We start from the raw sequence: 18,509 nt of genomic DNA, 5'->3' as shown, positions 1-18,509 counted from the left end.
TCAAAATATATGGCTTGGCAAACCATTTAATGTTGCATTTATAACACCTGCTGGAAATAGAGTCAAACACAGACCAAATAAATGCAAGCGTTTATTTATACACAGTTGTGGTAAACACATTCTACGTCACGTCAACGTCTCGGTTATGCGCAGAATACAAGTCAGAAATCGAAGGGAGCCTATGGCAAGCCGTTTTGACATAAAAAACTTTGGTTTGACCATCCATAAAATATATTTTAGATAGTTTCAATTGTATTTCGACGAGTCATAATTATAATTTGACTAGTCACATTGATAATTAGAGATATCTGCAATTATAATTGCACTAGTAGGAAATCTGATTCGAAATATCTGTAAATATGTTTTGACTAGTCAAAACTCTATTTGAGATATCTGTAATGACGTCATAGATATCTAAAATGAACGCGTCTATGGCTATGGCAAGCCGTTTTGACATAGATATACTAATTCCAATTGTGATGACTCAAAATTACAGAAGAGATATCTGTAATTGGAATTTTGACTTGTCAAAACTAAATTATGACTAGTACAGCCAAGGGTATTTTATGTCAAAACGGCTTGCCATAGGAGCCGCTACTTCTCCTTCGTCAATGACATGAAAGAGGAGCTCTCAAGAGAGCCGAGACGGACTCGCTGCACAGCGCGCAGACTGATGAAACTGTCAGTGACTGAAAAAAGTTGAAGCTAGAAAAGCATGTTTTCCGAGATGAATTGGTAGAGAGATATGCATCATTCTTCCTGCATCGACATGCACGAAGCCGGTTTGTCTCGATTGCTCGGAGTCTGTTGCCATTGTCAAAGTGGAAACCGCAAACGGCATTACGAAAGTAGACATAGACAATATGAGGAAACTTGCCCGCAGCAGTCCGACATATGAATATCCCTTACTCACTACACCCAACAACGAGCAAATGAAAGTTCCCTAGAATACAGTTGATCTTATGATGGACATCAGCTGTCCTGCGTATCCAAAAATTGGACTAAGGGATTCGGTTGAACAAAAATTGAAGTTTATTAATTAGAAAATCAGCGCTAGACAATCTCAGACATAATGTCTTTCAGAGTGTGGGTGTATCTTCCAGCTTGCTTCGGACCGTGGCCAACCCCTGAGCGCCTCCACATTTGCTGCTTTCTTTGTGTCCAATGGAGTGATGCTTCATCTGATATTTTCGTAGACTACTCCCTTCTTCTTTTACTACCTGCAAGATAACACACTTCCCCCACCCAGTTTCCACATAAACTTTGTTTCTTAGACCCCACGCTATATGGGTATGTGCGTTGATGTGTAGCATACTCTCCTGTCATAGTTGCCAACTCTCGCGAGACAAATAAGCAACCTCAGCTTTAAAAACAAGCCCAAAACAAGCCCAATATAATTTTATTATGTATTTACAATCGTTCTAATTTATAATTAACAATTTTTGTACAATAAATGAGCCTACAACATTTAAACTGGAAATTATCTTTTATTTTAATCAGCAAACTGCAACAAAACGTGAGGGCACACTCTAACCACTCTCGATGACATGTGAGCAAGAATAGGGTTGGAGAGATGTAAAAGAAGAAAAAAAATAAGAGCCTTAAAGGGAGCAACACAGCCACATATTTATAGCTTAATAAAATCAACTAGAACCAAATGTATCTGCTATTACTAGTATTCTATATGACAACTTGTTTTTTTATTTATAGCCTGTGATAATTAATTAATTACAAAATCTTTGAAAATTTTACCTATTAAAAAAAAGTCATCCCTCTTCTCCCCTGCACCATCCATATCCTCCCCTGTCTCCTCTCCATCTCTGTACATCCCAACACTGAAGCGCTGCAACATCTCCTGGCTTGGAACAAAGTCCTTGCAGCAAATCCTGAGTCTTCTTAGGCCATAGCGAATGCACAATATGCTACTGAGAGTCCTCTGGCCCATTCTGTTCCTCAGTTTAGATTTGACATGGTTCATTTGTGAAAACACCCTTTCAACGTCGGCATTGCTCAAAGGCATTGCAAGAAGGGACAGCGCAAACAGGGCCAGATGTTTAAAACACTGCTCTCCACTGCTGTCCTTGTAGTTCAGAACTTCAACCCAGAACTGTTCTGCTTGACAGTCTTCTTTTGTTTTCCACTCCTGGAAGTTGATTGCCTGATACTGTGTATCCAGGGCCCCAAGATCACCAGCGTACATTTTCAGCATGGATACTGCGGCTAACTGTGGTTTGCTCTGTAACAGGATCATGGATGGGCTGAATGATTCCATGGATTTCCAGGTATTGATATTTGCTGGCAGCCTATTCTGCACCTGCTTTGCAGCTTCCAGAAGAAAATCACGGCATCTGATCTTCATATTTGTTTCAGCAGTGCTGTCGAGCTTCGCTTCTCCAAGAACAATAGTAAACTGCACCCCGAAATTAACCGCACACACGGGCAGATGATGGGCTGTGTCATTCAAACTGACATCAAGTAGTTTGGAATCAGAAGGAGGAATGGCGCTAGGTGTAATTACTTTTGAGATAAGTGTACGAAAAAATGACTGTAGGCAGTCAAGCATTTTAAATGCATTCCCATTTTCGAGTTGGAACAATTTGTTGACTCTAGAAAACTCATTTAAAATAGGCATAAGAAACTCCAGGTACAGTTTGTTCAAGGGATCGCAGTACATCTGGTAGAGCACTTCTGCATCATAGCACCGTTTTGCATCTTTGCACAGCTGGAAATGCAATTTCAGCTCATCCCACTGCTTTAATACACGAACACAGCAATCATATATGGAGAGCCATCGAGTGCCTGAAAGCTGCACGAGCATCAGTGGCGTTTCACCAGGGTTGATTAATTGGTAAATTTTTGCATATTCTCTGCGCCTCAGAGCACTGTGAGAAAACCACTTGTGCGAATGTGAAATTAAAAACTCGAGATTGCGAGGCAGTGTTTCAACGGCTTTGCTGGCACAAAGTTGAATCGAATGACACACGCACTTAAGTAGTTGTAGTTTCTCATTCTTTTTGAGAAGGTGAGTATAAACTGAGTTTTTCCGTCCAACCATGATACTACAGCCATCAGTTCCGCTGCCTAGGCACTTTTTGAAATCAAGACTGACACTGTCGAGAAACTGAGTCAGTGTTGTCGCGATGGCTTCTGCCGTCTCTCCCTGCAAATCCACTAAGCCCAAAAATGTTGAAACTATTTTGTTCAATGAGACACTGAAGTAACGCACTACCACACACAGCTGCTTTACGGAAGAGACATCTGTGCTCTCATCAATAACCAGTGAATACTGAGTCTCTCCGATATCTTTCAGCAAGTCATGGAACATGCAGGGGGCTATTACATTGTTTATAAGTGCTGTACATTTTGTACGATGGATGCTCAAATCCTTTTCAAAGGCCGAATTTACTAATTCACCCAAGTGATCAATTGAACTGACTGCTGTGTGGCAAGCAATATAGGTTGCTAGCTGAAGCTCAGCCTTTTGATTTGTAGAAGAAGGTTTTGACACTGTAAACCCGATATCTGTTAAGCGTGTTGATGAAAATGGTTTTGCATTCCTCTTGTGTTTGTCTGTGTTAGCATGTTGTAAGAGGTCTCCATGGTGAGCACGAATCTCAGTTTTACAGTACCTGCACATCGCTTTGCTTTGATCACCGAACACTTGACATATCCAGTCTTTAAGTTTTGTATCCTTTTCCCAGTCTGTGTTGTATTTTTTTCCATACTTGGACCACTTTGTTGGTGCCATTGTTTGCTATAATTTACATGTTTTATTTATGTCCATCTAAATGTCATCGCTTGGACAACGTCACGCGCCTGCACTTTGAATTCGATTTTTCACCAATGAGGGGAGAGGGGGAGGAGGACTCCCGGAGGAGGGGGCTGAATGTTTTGACGACATATGTTACAGAATTTATATTACTTCATTGATTGGCAATTAGTTGTAATCTGAAAGTGTCAATCAATGCATGCGAGTAAAACGGTGACCATAAATTAAAGTAACAAAGTTGCTTGTCAAATTTTCCTAACAAGCAACATTTATTTTTTAAATAAGCCCAAAAAAACGCAACCCGCGACTTATGATTTTTTACCGCAACTTGATAAAAAAACAAGCCCAAAGTCGCGGATTATAAGCGGACTTGGAAACTATGTCTCCTGTCCTCCTTTCCTGCCTGGAATGCTGCACACACACACACAACCCCCACATCCTGTTGAAAATTCCGTTTTGCACTAATATTCTCCCTTAACTCTGAGACCCTACTCAACATAGTAAAATAATGCAATGTTATATTAGGTAAGCCGTAATAATCATATGAAAAAACACACACAGAAAATGCAATAGATATAAACCCTTAGATAAAACATATAGAACCCAGATAAAATATATAAAACCCTTCACTTAGGAAAACATCACTGACCTTAACTGATGGGAAAATAGTAAAAGAGCGTCTGAAGGCAAACAGGTTTAGAAGGAAAATAAATTGATGAACTAATTTAAAGAGTAGGTAGCATGAGATCATGAATAGACATTTCATGCAGTCTGTTATGTTGCCGTGTTTGAAAGTAAGCTGTCTGCCAAGTTGTAAGTCCGAAGGTGAATAAAAAACAAAGTTATTTGCTTGTAAAAATGGGAGTCGACTCTGAATCACACAAACGAGACGTGGACTAGTTCACCCGTGTATCTACGTCACTAGACATAGTCCCCGCCTACGTTTTGCTGAGACTGACGTGAAAACGTAATTCTCCTCCCCCAAACACTGTCGCTCATTCGTGATGCGTGTGTATCATGTCTAGAACCTGTGTTCATGTCCGTCTTATTTTAACTACCAAAGGAAGAATGTCTGAAGGAAAAATGGTTACAATTCATTTTTCAAACGATACCAAAGGATTATAACCCCGGGGTTTAACCGTGCGCGCGTCATTTCACCGAAGATTGCTTTAATAATATTGGCGCATTCAGTGCAGGATATGTGAAACGACTATCCTTGAAAGAAGGGGCAATGGCAACTTTATTTGGACCTGTTAGCCCCACCGAATCACAACCTGTAAGTGTGACTATTGATTTTTGTCTTAACTTCAAGAAATATTTTTGTACCTTATGTCTGTGTTTAGCTAATGCATATAACGCTAACATTAGCATGTACCGTTATTTCTGGGGTGTTACAGTTTGTTTATCTGGTAATTGACTTTGCATGTTGACACATTTGCCGCACGTGCACCTATATAGAAATATTCGGTTGATATAACAATCATTTTTCATAACGTCGACTTTCTGAAATGCTCTATGTACCATGGCAACGCACAATTTAGACGAAATAATAGTATTACTAACGTATTAACAGTATTTTAAGAAAAAAATATTTTATTTCATTGATGAGCAAAAGCACAACATGCATGTTGTCACATTGGGAGTTTTTATGACAAGAGTTGTCACTTGCCACTGACAAACATCCTGCTCCAGTCGTGGTGGAGTTTGTTGTGGATTAGTGTCTTCTTTCTCGTTAGACTCGGGCTCATATTGGTAAAATCGCCGCCATCTCTAGCTACACATATAATGTACGTGACATCCAACGACATGTAAACCGTAATACTGTAATCCGTAAACCGAACGAATCATTTGAGAGTCAGTCAAGAAGTAAGGTACGAAAAACTGCCTATTATTACGACATTAAAGTGTTTAAACACATTGTATTTACATACACTTGTTGTTGGACACTCCATAAACCAAAGTAGGTCCTAAAAAACCATATGCTAGGTACTCTTTAAAAGAAAATTTTAAACCAACCCCCCTTTCAGCTGTAAAAGCCTTAAGGAGAGCTGAAATGTTATCAGAGGATGTTCAGTCACAACTTGATGCTGCTATTTGTTAATCTTAGTTCAGCGGAAAACAACACATTGACGTTTCAGACCTTACACAGTAGTTAATTAAATTTCTCTGTCTGTTAAGTTTTTGATATGTAGCCAACTTGCATTATTATGTGTGAATTAATGCTTGGGAAGAAGATATTCTCTAGTTGTAGTTTGAACAATACTACTTATCAAGAAACACCAGTATTGATTGCATGAATTCATTTGCATATATGAATGGTTCAATGGTTTATTGTAAAAAAAATACTTTACAGTGAAAAATATATGTTTTACAGGAATACATAGACTAATGGTAAACCTTTAGCCCTTCCATTGACTAACATTGTGGGATACTTTCCTTCGTCTTTTTCTGGGGTATTTTCTTTTCCTCCTTTAGAGGAAAATTCTTCTCTTCCTCATGAGGTCCATCTCTCTCCAAGGGATGAGGCCGGTTCCCTCCGTGTCCATAATGGGGTCCTAATGCGTTATCTGTTACAAGAAACCGTCATTAGTACACTGTCCTTGCCATAAAACAGATTCTTAGATCTGCATTGGGCAAGTTCAATGTCTAATGTCTAACCATAGCTTGTGCGAGCTAAATACATAATAGATAAACAAATAAATAAAGAAATCTCACCAGCATTCCTGTTCTCTGCTTCAATGATGGCCGCTCTAAAAAATAAGAAACAAAATAATTCTAGTGGAACACAAATAAAACAAACCCAACGTGAAATCCCAAGGAATCCACCAGAAGAAAAAGCTGCACCTCCACGGTGACTTAAAACTGCGTATTTATTTATTAACAACTAGCCAGTCAACAGAAGGCACTACGAGATCTAACGTTACATTGTTTTAGGAGATAATTTCAGTTTGTCGCATCGGGACGACGATTACGTCAGAAACCCTGAGCAGGAAAACCGCATAAAATACACAAATAAGTCAACTGTCCGAATTATTCCAACTATATCGTCAATGCTATGCTAATATGTTTTACAGATGACGTGAAACCCCCCTTCCACCTCCTAAGAAGAAAACCTTGGTTATTTTTTGTAAGAGATGCCTTATTTTGAGGATGTTTAACATATGTAGGCCTACTTCGTGGAGCTTTTTCATTAGCTTATATTACATATTATTAAGCACTGTGGCATATTTGAATGTTTAATTGATCATGCTCTATATTTTATTGACACAGTGATGCAGGGTAAAATGTTAAACAGCTAAAAGTTTTACGTTTTAAAGGAACAGTAAGTGAAATTTAGCGGCATCTAGCGCTGATGTTACAAATTCGATCAACGACTCACTCCATCCCTCCCCCTCCATTTCGAAGCACTACAGGGACTGACAAAACATGCCGAATCACATGCTGGACCTGCGGTGTATGTATAAAAGATATAGCTCGTTCTAAGGTAATAAAAATATAACGATTCGTCATACACCTCTGAAGACCTATGATAAGCTATATAGGCCTATACTAGATTGCATTTCTGTCAAAAAAGTTACTCGCTAGTCTAGAGGCGTTGCTAGACTTAAAGCTCTGCTGGGGCACAGGCCCCCATTACTTTTTCTATCACTTTTCACTTAAAAACCTGTTGTGTGCAAGAAATGTGCAACACAGTGCACTATAAAAACTTCCCTTGCTGAAACCACTAATCCTACAGTTCAACAATAATGAGGAAGGTTAACATTTATGTATTTAAAAAATATTTAAGTATTGTCAACAAACTTAATATAAAATATATGTTATTAACATGATAATTTTGTTCCACATCTGCATTCATTACACACTGATAACAATGAATAATTACATCTTTTCAAGAATTTACAATCAATATTTCAAGAAACCAGTCGTTTTATGACTCCAACTAATAAAAAGAACATACACTGTTAGAAGTCACTGTAGATTTAGCAGCACATTACTGTAAAAATCCACAGTACAATACTGCATGTGTATATTACAGTAAAATACTGCAGTGCATAATGCATTCTGGGTTATTCATTGAGCGGGAAAATTTTACAGTATTTTTTGGTCTCCCTGTGACTTCGCTGAATAAATATATTTTATCTAAAAAAAAGAAACAAAGTCCAAACAAAGTTTTTTTCATCTACAGGACTATTAATGATCGAGTCAGAATACGATGATAGATATTATTTAGAAACTTTCTTTAGTTTCGTCATATTTTCATAGCCTACCTCAGTGGCGTGTCGTCACCCTTGCGCACCTGCGTGGTGCATTTTGGGCAAGGAAACACATAGACGTGCACAGACATGGATTTCTGCACCAAATTACGGCAGTTATTAGTTTCGGACCGGTTAAACTGTGTGACTGCGTCGCTTTTACAAGCATGAATTAGTTTACTACATTGCATATACAGTGGTGTGAAAAAGTATTTGCCCTTTTGGATTTTTTTGTTTTGCAGATTTGTCATGCTTAAATGATTCAGATCATCAAATTACTATTACTCAAAGAAAACCAGAGTACATACAAAATGCAGTTTTTAAATGATGGTTTTATTTATCAAGGGAAAAAACAATCCAAACATTTCTGATCCTATGTGAAAAAGTAATTGCCATCCTGAATTAACTGTGATGAATTGAATAACTGAGTTAAATTTCACTAGCCATACTCAAGCCTTATTACTGCCAGACCTGTTGAATCAAGAAATCACTTAAGTAGAACCTGTCTGACAAACTGAAGTAGTCTAAAAGATCTCAAATAGCAACACATCATGCCGCGATCTAAAGAAATTCAATAACAGATGAGAAACAAAGTAATTGAAATGTATCAGTCTAGAAAGGCGTTACAAAGCCATTTCTAAGGCTTTGGGACTCCAACGAACCACAGTGAGAGCCATTATCAACAAATGGAGCAAGCATGGAACAGTGGTAAACCGTCAGTGGCCGGCCTCCCAGAATTACTCCAAGATCACAATGACAACTCGTCCAAGAGGTCATAAAAGATCCCAGAACAACATCTAAAGAACTGCAGGCCTCTCCGGCTTCAGTTAAGGTGAGTGTTCATGATTCTACAATAATTCTGTGGACTGATGAGACAAAGGCTGAACTTTTTGAAAGTTGTGTGTCCCATAACATCTGGCGTAAAACTAACACAGTATTCATAAAAAGAACATCAAACCAACAGTGAAACATGGTCGAGGTATTGTGATGGTCTGTGGCTGCTTTGCAGCTTCAGGACCTGGTCGACTGGCCATAATTGATGGAACCATGAATTCTGCGCTCTACCAGAAAATCCTTAAAGAGAATGTCCAGCCGTCGGTTTGTGACCTCAAGCTTAAACTTGTGTTATGCAGCAGGACAATGATCCAAAATACACCAGCAATTCCACCTCTGAATGGCGTGGCCTAGTCAAAGTCGGGACTTAAATCCAATTGAAATGCTGTGGCATGACCTTAAAAAGGCTGTTTGTGCTCGAAGACCCTCCAATATGGCTGAATTAAAACAATCCTGCAAAGAAGAGTGGGCCAAAATTCCTCCACAGCGACATGAAAGACTCATTGCGAGGTTTCGCAAACGCTTGAATGTAATTGTTGCCCCCAAGGGTGGGACAACTAGTTATTAGGTTTAGGGGGAAATTACTTTTTCACATATGGTCAGAAATGTTTGGATTGTAAATAAAACCATCATTCAAAACTGCATTTTGTATTTACTCTGTTCTTCTTTGTGTAATATAAAAATTGGTTTGATGATCTGCATCATTTAAGAATGACAAATATGCAACAAAAAAAATCAGGAACGGTGCAAATACTTTTTCACAACACTCTATATCCGCTTTTTGTAGCTATTATCAGTGTAAATGATTACGCTGACACATGGGCGCCGTAAAGGGGTGGAAGGTTAGGACGATTCTAAGGGCCCAGGCTGATTTGGGGCCCAGAAGAGCAGACCCCCTTTTTATTTTCCTATTTCTTTTCTCTTTTTTATACATAAATTAAATGCAAAATGCTAGGGCCCCTCGTGCGCTAAATTTGTATTTTGTCCGTTTTGACCATAGATTTAATATTTAAAAAAAAATATTGTATTACTGTTCCAGTCAAACCCCTCCCTGCTCCCTCTCACAATGGTTCATTCCACCTGCGCTGTCCGAGCTACGATCTCTAGAGTAGCGTCTCTTGCTTATTGGACTTGTTATGATGCAGCGCAGACAGTGACACACGCAGACATGTCACATCAAAAGTCAGGGAAACAAAAACGGAAAGAAAAGAAGGAAAGAGAAGACAGAGAACGCCAAAGTCGACAGTATGTCACACAGTTTTTCAAAAAGAAAGGTCTCTTGCCCTATTCCTGTATTCCAAAACTTATTTTTGTTGCTACATGACCTGCTTTTATCTAGCTAGCTAAGTAAAATAATTACTGAATTATGATTTACATCCAACAATAATAACATCTCTGCTCTCTCCGGGACGGGTTATCATGTCTCGTAGACACAGATTCAGCGGCTGCTGCACACCCACGTCCTCCTTCCCCCACGTCCCCCGTCTCAGCCGAACAAGGTGAGCCTGAGCGCGAAACTTCGCAAAGATTGAAGCCTCTAAACACGTCTTATCTACTGTGTTCGCCACATGATGATAACTTTGCAAAACAAAAAGTAATCTACACGCTTCAAAAATTACAAAATCAGTTTGACGTGTCGTGTGTTCTGTGAAGTGACAGTGCTGCTGCTACGATCGATGCTGTCAAACTTGACGTTCTTAATATGAATAAAATGCCCCAGAAAAAAATTATATAAAATTGAATAATACGTGTCTCTACTGTAGCTGATGTTTCCTGATTGAGCAGTTTGAGATAATAAATGTTCTCCCTTTTATGTAAACAAGTACATATTTCTATATTTTTGGTAATTTTGGTAAATTTTGGTTTCCATAGGGCCCAGAATTTCTGGCAGCACCCCTGCGCTGACAAATAAACAAAATTGTAAACGTGGCCCATTAAAGGGGGTCTCGCAATGCCTCTGCACTACTTCTTTAGGTAAACAAAACAAATACACAATTATTACAATTATCTGTGCAATTATATGTGCAAAGTGAGCAAAATGTAGTTGGTTGCTAGTTAGAGACAGACTTACAGATTTACAATCTGCATGATATCCTGTTTGATAAATTTCCATTAAGTCTTACCTAGACAAGTATCTCCAGTAGCCAGTCATTTGAGAGGTACATCTATGGAAGGGATATGACATCTCTCCACTCACCACCACGCCATTAGATGGATATGGATCGTCCTGACACTGGACAGGATACTTTAAAAAACAAAAACACAACTTTTCTATCTCCCACCATCAAAATATATATCAAATCCAGGCCACGGACAGCCATACAGAAAACTATCATACGATCATCTGATAACATAGCACAGAGACTATAACAAACAATTTCATTTTGTGGAAAAAACACGCCCAAGGAAACATGTTACTGCCATGTGCGATGCCGAAATACGTTTATGCTTAAAAGAGCTTTTACTATTTTGCATTTCCGAAAAGTTTTTCAATACTCTACGTTCTGGCTTTCAACTATTAAAAAAACATAGGCTAAAGGGAATTTGCATTAAAATGTTACCGTCTTTTGATCAGCAAAAGCCATTTTGTCCTCAATAAGACTAATCCGGAAGTACATTATAAACGTGTATGACGTCAAGTTTTGTGTCACATCCGATTATTAAAGTTAACTTTCAGTTGTTTTTCTCTTTTCTAATAATATATTTTTTATAATACAAAGGAGATCAAAGTTATCTCTTGCATAGAATTGAAATAAACTCAATTAAATATGACAGAGAATTAAGTGTTTTCAGATGTATTTTCTCTTACCTCTCTCTTTAAGGGCTGTTTGTCTGAAAGCACTTGTCACTGGCTCTATGCAGTTTTCCATTCCTGCTGTAGTTATTTGTCTAACACCCCTACATAACAGATCGTGTATGCTTATAGAAAGATTTCTTTTATAATTTACATGATTTCTGATCCGCGCTGGTCCTCTTCTGGTTGTCTCTCAATTGTTGTGAAATGTTTTAGCTCATCCGATCTGTTTCAGCAATTCCAGAACCACCCAGTTTTAACATTTAACCCCTTGGAAAGAAGCACAGTACAGCTGTGAACACTATCATAACTGCATGCCAGTAAGACATAACCGTCTGACACAACTAAACGGGTTGTGGCTCTTTAGATTTCTGCTTTTGTTCCTGTTGCGAAACCAGTTATTCCTTGTTTTCAAGATTTGCATTTTGTAGTTGTGATATCCCACGGAACAAAAGCTCTCCATTGAATTTTTAGTTTCTTTTTTGTAAGAAACATGTATTTTTCGTGTATGGACATCAACCTGTTGCTACTGTATATTGAAACTGGATTCAACCAAGTTACAAAGAATCAGGTGTTAAAACGTTAAATTGTCCTTTTGGTAAGGAAATGAATGTTGTAGTTATTGTGTATAGACGGTAGGGTTGTCACGTTACCATAAACATGTTTTACGATACTATACCAGCTGAAGTATCTCGGTACCAAGTAGTATCACTATGCTTTGCCATGTTCATGCCAGAAATTCAAATCTATACAAAAAACACAGATTTAGATGAAACATTTTGTATTTATTAAAGTTTACTGTAGTAAATACTAAAGTAGAGCTAAAACGGCCAGTAGGTGGCGTCTATTTTCCACTGAGTTAGTGAATCATTTAACCTACTCGTTCAAACGCCAATTTGAATCATTAACTCGTCCGAATCATTCAAAACACACATTCACTTAGGAGAGAAACACAGCAAAAAGGCAGATGTAAGTGTTCAAATGAATATCAATGCTCATATGCAATATTAACTATGGTACTACGATACTACCGTTACCGTCAAAAATAGAGACACATTGTGGATATTTTAAAGCTTTAGCATCTTGATGTTACCGTAGCACCGGTACGCCGTGCAACCCTAAAACGGCCTCAAAGCAACAACAACAAATGTTATTGCGTAGGCGTGATTTTGGGGCCCAAACATAACTTCCGGCGCACATCCGCAAAGAAAAGTCCCTGCAGATTATTTCGGATAACAAGCAAAGTAAATAACAAGTAAATTAAATTAGCTACTGTAGTTAAAAGTATGTCTAGCCAGTACTATTTTGGGTTACCAGTAGAAGAACCGTTACTTGGCTTAATTTAAATTCGACAAAGTTACACGATCCATTCAACAAATTGTTAATTTAATCAAATATACATTTAACACAACTAACAAAATGATTTATTTAATACAATTACTATACAATAAATTATGAACACAAATTAATATTAATTTAAATTGATTAAAACATAAACAGTTATATTATTAGCCACTAGCCATCAACAAACACAGACCGGAAGTTAACTTCAGGCCAGGCGTGTGCGTCTGATGAATCTGAAACCGTCTAAGCTGTACAGCATGTATGTGATACTGTTAGTTTTTTTCAATTCGATTTTGTTTCAGTTACATTTATTTATTTCTAACTGGTTTTATTTGTTTACAATCAAGAATGACACATTTTATTTATGTCTGCTTTTAGGTTTATTAACAAGCAAAAGAAAAATGCAGTTATTTACAGTCCATAGTTTAGCTTTAGGACAGATACGTTTAGAGTTATACATTTAGTTTTTTAGAGCTTATAGAAAAACAGAACAAAACATAAGACACAAGCTATAAATATTAACAAAAATATAGTGTTTTTATATTTCGGTTACAATTTCCAGCTAACCGAAAACTTTTTGTAATTGGATAATGTTTTTTTATTTTCTTCCTCTTCTCTTAGCCTTTCTCTTCTTCCCGTTTGGATGCACTTTTGTCCGTGTTTTGCACCGTTTGTCTGTATCCATCATCTCAGGAGTCAGTCCTGCCGGTACACATACATCAAGGTATGTTAAATCTTCTTGATAGAAGCAACATACAGTGCTTTATGCGGAAGTTTCATAACAGCTGGAAATATCTCACCATCTCTGACAGTTTGATGGATAGGTACACAAACATATCCATTCATAGCAAATGAATCCAGCACTTGACCAACCGCTGATGAAACAAAACATATATGATAACAACACATACCACAAGAACACAGAAACACACTCTTCTGTCTGTTTTATTATTTTAGTAAGGTCAATTTCAGATTTCCATTGATTTTATATAAGGCTCATGATATTTACTGGCCGATTTATGGAGCTTTGTATCTCGAGAGCACTAGTAAATTGCACTATTTTGGGGAAGACATTTGGCAAGCTAACCTGTTTACACACACATTTACTTAGCTTAATTCTGTAGATGTGTGTTTACCCCCCAAGAAAACCTTCTGATTTTCACAATTTAAAAGAACAAAAACCCATTTTACTTGTAAACGTTCTTGAGGGAATCAACATATTTAAGAAAAAAGTAGGGTGGGGAGTGGGGACTTATTCATTAGGAGTTGGGCATTACATACCATAATTTTACAAGACATCATTTTGATAAGACCAGGATGCGTATTTAGAAAATAATAGGTTAAATCATCTTAATTTAATTTTGAAACAAATACATAAAAAATGTAACTCACCATTTTCTGGATTCTCTCCAGTAACTACTATCCTAAATAATTTTGGGGGAAAATAGGTATTATACCTGATTATTTCTAAGCATACAAAACACAGACATTTTTTATAATACAATTTGTGTTACATCTGCTACAGGTTAATTTCAAAGGTTTACCTGTAACCTGCTGTCCTGCTAAATGGTGTGCATCTCCTTAAGGGGACAGACATATCATCAAAGACTACCTCGCTGTTAAACCCGAATGGATCATCCTGACATGGAACTGAAATCTGCATAAAGTTGTAATACAATCTTTAGCTGCCTGCTCTACAATGATAGCTTCATTGTTTATGTAAAGATATTGTGTGCTCTGTAATTTACATACTTTTTCAGTATCTTTACACTGAACAGGTACCTGTAAATAAAATTCATGCTCATTATGCTCCTGAAAATAGTAAACTGTACAGTGCTCACTCAAAATAGTGAGCACTGTACAAAGATTAACATGTTTGTACAGGGATATCCAAAACTCAAGGATACTAACAAAATGTTAAAAACAGGCACAATGCTTTTCAACAATTCGTCTCCACAAACGAATCATGCATTTAAACGTACTAAATGACTAAAATCACTAAGACATGCAAACATGACCTCAGCACAATGAATTAATATTTTGCTAATTCATGTAAAGTTAACCGGGATTTGCACTTTTCCGATGGACACGCGGTTGGCCCTGCGTCCTACCTAACTGTAGTCAAAAACGTACGATCTGAATTAACCAGATAGTGATCTATCTCTGTCAACACATTTTCACTGTATGATGTAAATCAATCAAATAATTTCCCTCAATCGAATCAACATCCTCAAAACTAAAATTAATCTTTGAGTAAATCCATGAGCAACACAAGCTAATGTTAACACGCTAACATCAAAACTATTTATAAAACACTGGTCCTCAATACCAGTATTATATCGTATGTGTCAATTTTTACGTTCCACGGAATATTTTTTTCTTGTTTGTATAAAGTTTGCATAAATAAAAATTACCCTCTCTATTCCAACACCTGCACGTGTCATTGCTGAAGCCTTTCACAGTAAAACGAAAGTATGTATGTCGCATCCGGGTGTTTCCACCGTCATTGAAAAATTAATCATTTGTTTTTAAACTTTCTTGTTCTGACTCAAAACAAAAATATAGTTATACATTTCATGCAGTCACCTTCCTAGCTGCATGGTTTCATTTCCTTTTGGTTTATTAAGTATGGAAAGTACGAATATGGCATTTCTCACACTTCCCACATTTACATTTTAACTTAAAATACGTATTTGTATAGAACAGTATTACACATTGTGAAACTTTGGTTTGTTTTGCACAATGAGCATGAATTATCATAAGAATTATACGATTACTTTTAGAGTGTATTTCTGCATTGAAAAATTCTGTGAAAAATACCAGATCCATGTCAAAATCTATGTGTCAGAAACAAATTAGATTTTCTCAAGGTTTCTCATCACCACAAGGTGATGATATTGCACTACAAAAGACAAGGCATGATCACAACAATAAATCATCTTTATTTTCCTTAATAGACATGTTTGAACAAAAGGAATGATATTTGGTTTTTTCTCAAGTATTGGCCAGGGTTTGGATTTTGTTTTTTTATTGTTGGAACAGCAACCCAACAAAAGCCATTCAAAAACAGACTGTTTTGTACAGTGTCTACAACTACCTACTACCTCCACAAGAGGGCGATACATAAGAGTAACTCAATAAGAGTCCACATCATACAGCTCTTCCCAGGAAGTGCTTAGGGAGAGGTTTACTCACAGTTGCGCCCGCTCCACCAGATATAATCTTAAAGTTGTACTATGCATTTCAGATTTTCAATTGCTGTCATTTGCAAATCTATTTTTAAACTGTGACATTGTAGTGTGTTGTTTAGATGAAGTCTAGTCTAGTTGAACTGTTGGTTTATTCTAGTTAAAACTTCTCTTTAATGACATTTGTAGATTCGGCAAACACTACTTTCCAAAGCAACTTAGTGTAGTCAAGCTATGCATTTTAAAGTACATTTCCTTATTTATTCGCCCTTGTTTTGTTCAAAACCTGTAAATGATTCTTTCATCCGTGAAACACAAAAGAAATGTCTTGGTTGTTTTGTGTCTGTACAATGGAAGTCAATGGGAGCCAATGTTATTTGGTCTTTTGTGTTCTGCAAAAGAAAGAAAGTCACACAGGTTTGGAATCACATGACAGTGAGTAAATGATGACAGGATTTTCATTTTGGGTGAACTGTCCCTTTAATTTATAGTATTCTTACTTCTCCAAACAGGACATGATAGTAAACATATATATGAAATGCATAAAATACACTCCAGCAAACTTTGGTTAGTAGATTACTTTATAATACAAACCATATCTATACAAACACCATGCTGTAAAGAAACATTTGACCAATGTCGCAGATATGCTTTACATTTTCATCTAATTTGAAACAGTATTTTTTGCTACATGCTTGCTAGCATTACCACTCGCTGCATCATATTAAATGTAGACTATGAATAGAGGCTGCACCCATTATGCACAGGGGACTCGCTAACAAAGCAATGATGCAAATCACACGCGGGGAGACACGTGGTGGCCCATACGGCAGAGCGGTGGGGCTCTGGGCCATAGTGCTAAGACTCAACCAGCTTGTGGGCCAACCTCGGCCTGTAAAGAGTTTGAAAGACACGGGCCAGGGAAGCTCGGACCCTTTTGTATGGATCCAGGACCTGGAGAGACTGGGGGTCGTGCCATACAAGAAGTGTGCCACTGTTTGCATGAGCAAAACATTTCCCACCCCCATCACCCCTATGCCCTAATACACCCCCCCTTCCTCCTTCTCCTCTATTCTTCTCACTCTTTTTCTCTAATCCGACACCCCCAGGTGCTAAGGACTGGATCTGGGGCCCCAAAGATGAAAAGAGAGCATCTGCTATATATCTCCGTGGGTGCTCTTTTAAAAGCATAGGCTGTGTTCTGAAAACCTTCTGCTAATTAAATAATGCAAAGTAATATATTGCATGCTGGCTGTTGTTTTAAAGTGTGAGAAATATTGTGAAAGTGTTGCTGTTACATGACCTCATCGCATTGCACGTTTACTTCAGTGAGTGCCGTCCATTTATTTGTGTTAAATGTCTTGTGGCACTCTGGTCAAATAATGAATTGAAAAAGAGATGTAATAGTTCACCTCAAAATATTTTTTTTATCCAAATGTACTCATTTCAAACCTTATGACTTTCTTCCCTCTGTAGAAGACAAAATAAACCCGGAACCGGAACAACGGTGGTACTGGCATTGGTTTTGTGTCTTTACGATAAAAGTGAATGTGTGTCAAGAGGGTGAATAAACATTGACAGAATTTTCATTTTTGGGTGAACTGTCACTTTAAGGTTGAGTGCAGTGCATTGTGGGATAAAGTACTGGTTGCAAAGTGCTATACTGTACAGTACGTTTTGGTACTTGGCATACGTTGGATACAGAAAATGAAATGTACTTCATACTGCCAAATCAGTCAGAAGAGAATGCTAGTCCAAAAATAGCCCGAATCCATTTTTTTAGAAACAACCCACACTACTATTATAGTAAAAGATGAAGTTTGCCAAGCATAAAAATCTGCTTTTCTTTCTTAGTGCCTAGGAGGAAAGACGTATTAAATCCCTAACTCTCAACTTAGAGGTCCTGCATCATTAGGCACGTCAGACACAGCCCTGCATCAAATGATTCCACAGCTGCTCAGGATGTGTCATGAATCACATTCAGTGTCATAGATCACAGTATGGAATAGAGAGAAAGATGATCATATATTACCCCGGATCATGATCTCATTCCTCTCATTGCCGTTCTTGCGTCTCAATGGTCCACTGCAGCAGCAACACTGGCACTCGCCAATGATGCGTAATAGCAGCACTATGACATCACTAATGCCGTCTATGGCTGTCTGTCTTTAGGTTGTGCTGATAATTGAGATGAGTCAGAGACATCAGGTCCCGCTGCCAAACTTTCCTCTTGCTTGCATATGCACACATTCTGCCCGCAGACTTTCCTGGCATATTTGAGTTGCGGTTTATCTGTTTGGGGAAATAATTTTGAAAGGTGTTGGGGA

The 18,509-nt window shown here is 37.7% G+C and overlaps 1 long non-coding RNA gene across 1 annotated transcript; it reads left to right on the top strand.

The window, feature by feature from the left end:
- The first annotated feature begins 3,860 nt into the window (after positions 1–3,860).
- On the top strand, positions 3,861–16,190 carry LOC130428818 (uncharacterized). Its single transcript, XR_008907497.1, has 3 exons — positions 3,861–5,045; positions 13,616–13,718; positions 14,520–16,190. It is a non-coding gene; the product is annotated as an uncharacterized LOC130428818 (long non-coding RNA).
- The last annotated feature ends 2,319 nt before the right edge of the window (positions 16,191–18,509 follow it).

The sequence above is a fragment of the Triplophysa dalaica genome, chromosome 9 (assembly GCF_015846415.1).
Source record: "Triplophysa dalaica isolate WHDGS20190420 chromosome 9, ASM1584641v1, whole genome shotgun sequence".
In the NCBI taxonomy this organism is placed as follows: domain Eukaryota; kingdom Metazoa; phylum Chordata; class Actinopteri; order Cypriniformes; family Nemacheilidae; genus Triplophysa; species Triplophysa dalaica.
Note: the sequence above shows the minus strand (reverse complement) of the source record. Positions and strands in the feature narration are given on the sequence as shown.